This window comes from Palaemon carinicauda, chromosome 37 (genome assembly GCF_036898095.1).
Source record: "Palaemon carinicauda isolate YSFRI2023 chromosome 37, ASM3689809v2, whole genome shotgun sequence".
Lineage (NCBI taxonomy): Eukaryota > Metazoa > Arthropoda > Malacostraca > Decapoda > Palaemonidae > Palaemon > Palaemon carinicauda.
The window spans coordinates 9369836-9375640 of record NC_090761.1 but is presented as its reverse complement, the minus strand read 5'-3'; the positions used below and the strand labels follow the sequence as shown (position 1 = coordinate 9375640).

The following is a 5805-nucleotide window of genomic DNA, read 5'->3' as shown; positions in this document are numbered from 1 at the left end:
TAAACATTACCGAAAGTTGATTGTGACGACACGCAAAAAAACTTATTACCGCAATGGGCTTCAGAATGAGCAAATATCCATGACACATGTATCCGAATAACGTATCAATAACAATACGCAATAGTTCATATATAACCACATCACTAGCCATTGTAAATGTGAGCATAATGCAGGGGGAAGGGGCATTGTAAGGAAAAGGGTTAGGGCGGATGGCTACTTAAGGACGATCACTGCGCTCGTTAGGTCAGTTCGCTTCTGTTCTGAGACAGAGTTGGACACTCATCTGGCATAGTCGGTTCCATCAGGTGAGTTGCTGCGTATGAAGCTTTTCAGATATAAGACGTATTATCCTTTATTAGACATTTTTGTTCTATGACTTTTATTGCCAAGGTTTGTTTTATATATTTCTATCTGTGTTGTTGACACGTAGGTACGTTTGTAAAACTAAGCATTGGCTGCAAGGCCCTCACATGGGGGGGGGGGGGGGGGGGGGCAAATCCCCTGGGGCGGCAGAAATAGCCTGGACTTGCCGCCCCACAAGATTGAAATAATAATAATTAGCGGGTAAAGGATGAAAGCTTTGAAATTTGTTATCGCAAATAATGATTTTTGCAATTAAGTCATTAAAACCAACAAAAATTTAAATATTTCCCTTATTTTTTTTTTTTTACTTTTTGCAATAGAATTAATCATCCTGACAATGAAAATCATGCACTTGAAAATGTTTGTTTCTAAATATCTTCGTTTTTTTTTACATTTTCTTTTACATTTCCTGCGCCCTAAAGAATTTTTTGGCAAAAACGAAGAAGTTGATGCAGTGTGCGAAGGCATGGAGCAAAAATATGACGAAGACCTGAAAGCATCAGAACTATGCCAAGAGATACAAGATGTAAAGTCCTTGGTAAGGAACAGAAACATAGAATCAGCCCCAGAACACCTTAGTTTTATTATGAAATATGGTGAAGGAATCGCTAACCTCCAAGTGGCACTTAGGTTATTATTGACTGTAGGGGTATCAGTTGCTTCGTGTGAAAGATCCTTCAGCAAATTGAAGCTCATTAAGACATACCTGAGAAATACTATGGGCCAGGAGAGACTTTCAAATTTGGCACTCCTCAGCATTGAGTCTGAAACACTGATGGTAATGAATTTTGAAAATGTAATTCATGAATTTATCATAAGCAAAGCAAGAAAATTAATTTGCTAAATGTTAAAAAACTGTAGCCTAACCTGGTGTGTGTATATATATATATATATATATATATATATATATATATATATATATATATATATATTTATATATATATTTATATATATATATATTTATATTATATATATATATATATATATATTTGTATATATATGTGTAATTATATTTATATATACATATATATATATATATACTGTATATATATATATATATATATATATATATATATATATATATATATATTTATATATATATATATACATATATATATATATATACTGTATGTATATATATACATATATATATATATATATACTATATATATATATATATATATATATATATATATATATATATATATATATATATATACAGTATAGGGGATGGGACATTTAGCCGTGGCCATCATGCTACATTCCATTTTTCCGTGGATTATTTTTGCCGCAGACCAGTCTCGCCGCATATATACATATTTTGCAAAAAGCGAAATTGTTGCATAGGTTCTTTCAACTAATTTGAGTGTTTAATATATGATGCTAATTATAAGGTGGAAGTCAAAATTTGTTTAAAATATTTGTAATTTTTCTTATCATCTGTTTGACTAAGAAAATTGCAATTCCTTTTCTTCCAAATACCAAAATTCTACATGATGCATCACAGCTATCAGCTAATAAAAACTCTTATTCGATACTATCAGTTATATGATAAGTTTTAAAGCTATCGGGTATTACAAGTTCTAAATTGCTCGGATTTCCTGGGAAATCGGCAATTTTTTCCGCTTCCTATGCAGAATTTTCTTTAGCGATCGGGTGATAGGTATCATTCCTTGAGAAGCTTCAGGCAAATTTACAAGGCACTTGTTACTTACTCGAGAAGTTTCAGCAGCTCGCACTTTTATCTTTGTTATAACTATCTCTCTTTCAACTTTAGATGCCGAGGCTGCATGCGTGTGTTCATTAATTCGTTTTACCACTTCACGATTTCTAACTTGTATGCGAGCTTTGCAGAGCTTTCTTTTCTCACAAAATATATATATTTATATATATGCATATATATATAGATATATATGTCTATATATATATATATATATATATATATATATATAAATATATATATATATATATATATATATATATATATATATATATATGCATATATATAGATATATATGTCTATATATATAAATATATATATATATATATATATATATATATATATATACATACATATATATATATATATATATATATATATATATATATATATATATATATATATATATATGTATATGTGTGTGTGCGTGTGTGTGTGTGTGCGTGTATAGATATGTAGTATATTCCATTTTCTACCAAATAATGAAAAGTATATATGTATATATTTTCTTCCTAATTGTGATACGTAAATAAATGTTGTGAATGTTTGATAATGAGATTTATTATGTTATGGATAAATGTTTCTGTACTGCTGATGGAATTTTGTTTAGAAATCAATCTATTTTCTTTTACTTCAAAGTCTTCATTGCTGTTAATGTGTGTTTATGAAGCAAAAATTAAGAGCTGTTTACTTTGTTATTTTATAAGTTACTTAATATAAAATACTTTTTCACTAGTGTAATTAATCTGTTATATATTTCTATATCCTTTAACTAGGCCTTACGGTATAATTAGGTTTCTATATACAGGGCCATGGGCAGCAAAGTGATTTAAAAAGGGTGTGGAATTGGAACTGGGGGGGCGGGGTTTCACTAGGAACTTTGCCCTGGGGCGGCAGTCAGGTATGTGAGGGCCCTGATTTGCTATGATTATGGGGAAAAAAAATCGGGACTTTTCGGGACTTATTTGAAACCACCGAAGTTTTTCCAACAGATGTTCTTCTCAGCACAATGCCTAATGACGTGCAATAGCAGATTCACCTCTTTTTAATGACCAGCAATTCCTGCATTCCATCGAAAGAACAGAAAAAAAAAAGTTAGATATGAAAGTAGTAACAACCTTGATGAATGCCCTAAAACAGTAAACTCATGTACCGTACCCTTCTACTGTAAGTCTGTTTTTTAGTACAGATTTCTGTAACGAATATGCTACTAACAATAACCAGTGATGTATTGACATACCTGATCGTGACCATGTAAGCAATGTGCGCAAACTCTGACCTGAGCCATGGCTTAACAAACAACGGTAATACCGGTGGCCTACTGGCTTACTGGAAACGTTCCTGACTGGCGTTCTACCGGACTAGGGTTGAGTCACGCTCATACTTGATAATTACTTGTAGTATATGCAACCAGCCACCCGTTGAGATATTACCGCTAGAGAGTTTGGGGGTCCTTTGACTGGCCAGACAGTACTATATTGGATCCTTATCTCTGGTTACGGTTCATTTCCCCTTTGCCTACACATACACCGAATAGTCTGGCCTATTCTTTACATATTCTCCTCTGTCCTCATACACCTGACAACACTGAGATTACCAAACAATTCTTCACTCAAGGGGTTAACTATTGCGCTTAATTGTTCAGTGGCCACTTTCCTCTTGGTAAGGGTAGAAGAGACTCTTTACCTATGGTAAGCAGCTCTTCTAGGAGAAGGACACTCCAAAATCAAACCATTGTTCTTTAGTCTTAGGTAGTGCCATAGCCTCTGTACCATGGTCTTCCACTATTTTGGGTTAGAGTTCTCTTGCTTGAGGGTTCACTCAGGCACACTATTCTATCTAATTTCTCTTCCTCTTGTTTTGTTAAAGTTTTTATATTTTATATATGAATTATTCAATTTAATATTGTTGCTGTTCCTGAAAAATTTTATTTTTCCTTGTTTCCTTTCCTCACTGGGCTATTTTCCCTATGGGCAAGCATCCTGCTTTTCCAACTAGGGTTGTAGCTTAGCAAATAATAACAATAAGGATGGGGGTGTTTGGTTGGGGGTGCCATAGGTCTACCTGAAATCAAGCTAAATCCCCTCCAAAGCTTATCTTCTTATCGCTCAAATCAGCGCACACATCCCCTGTCATCTCTATCTTCTCGTCCCACTCCAACGATAAAGATGTAGAACAGCTACGCGTACATAACAATCTCCTTGTCTCAGAAGACAAGGGGATGTTGTCCTCGAACTGAGGACAACATGTCCCAGTTTCATATATCTCTTCTTATCCGTTGGATCAAAACTCTGAAGGAAAACGTGAACACTATAGTCCATTTCTTTTAGCGAGTCACATTTGCACCGACTCGCAGCGGTGCCCTTTTACCTCGGAAAAGTTTCCTGATCGCTGAATGGTTGGACAAGATAATTCTAACCAATCAGCGACCAGGAAACTTTTCCGAGCTAAAAGGGCACCGCTGCGAGTCGGTGCAAATATGACACTCTAAAAGAAATGGAGTATAGTACAGACACACATGCACGTATTCATTTCTAATACTAGAATCACTTAACGATCATTCCTAAATACTAAATAGATTATGTTAATGATTTATTCAAGGACATCATATTGAACGATGTATTAATTATAGATTTTTTTTTCTTAAATGATGTATTAATGAGACCCTTGCAATCAGTGTTACAAAGTGATATTGTTGATTCTAATTCATAAAGAAAAAATCTTAAATCTCATCAACAATAGACCACAACCGTGCGAATTGGAGCAATTTTTCTTAAACGACTGTCCTTGAGTAGGTATTATTATTATTATTATTATTATTATTATTATTATTATTATTATTATTGGCTAAGCTACAACCCCAGTTGGAAAAGCAGGATGCTATAAGCCCAGGGGCCCCAACAGGGAAAATAGCCCAGTGAGGAAAGGAAACAAGGAAAAATAAAATATTTCAAGAACAGTAAAAACATTAGAATAAATAATTCCTATATAAACTATACATTTTTTTAATAAATAAGAGGAAGATAAATAAGATAGAATACTGTTCCCGAGTTTACCCTCAAGCAAGAGAACTCTAACCCACTGTCATGGGTTAGAGTTCTCTTGCTTGAGGGTAAACTCGGTAACAGTATTCTATCTTATTTATCTTCCTCTTATTTTATTAAGAAAATTCCACCAATTCGCATGGTTGTGGTCTATTGTTTATGAGATTTAGGATTTTTTTTTCATTATGAATTAGAATCAACAATATTACTTTGTAACACTGATTGCAAGGGTCTCATTAATACATCAATTAAGAAAAAAAATCTATAATTAATACATCGTTCAATATGTTGTCCTTGAATAAATCAATAACATAATTCATTTAATATTTAGGAATGATCGTTAGGTGATTCCAGTATTAGAAATGAATGTCTGCATGTGTGTCTGTACTATAGTCCATTTCTTTTAGAGTGTCATATTTGCACCGACTCGCAACGGTGCCCTTTTAGCTCGGAAAAGTTTCCTGGTCGCTGATTGGTTAGAATTATCTTGTCCAACCATTCAGCGATCAGGAAACTTTTCCGAGGTAAAAGGGCACCGCTGCGAGTCGGTGCAAATGTGACTCGCTAAAAGAAATGGACTATAGTGTTCACGTTTTCCTTCAGAGTTTTGATCCAACGGATAAGAAGAGATATATGAAAGTGGGACATGTTGTCCTCAGTTCGAGGACAACATCCCCT

The 5805-nt window shown here is 33.7% G+C and overlaps 1 protein-coding gene across 1 annotated transcript in view; it reads left to right on the top strand.

The window, feature by feature from the left end:
• Positions 1-241: 241 nt before the first annotated feature.
• LOC137629449 (N-acetylated-alpha-linked acidic dipeptidase 2-like) overlaps positions 242-5805 on the top strand; it is a 31516-nt gene continuing 25952 nt past the window's right edge. Inside the window, exon 1 of the mRNA XM_068360755.1 lies at positions 242-305. The gene's annotated coding sequence lies outside the window, so the exon portion shown is untranslated. The remainder of the gene's footprint in view (positions 306-5805) is intronic.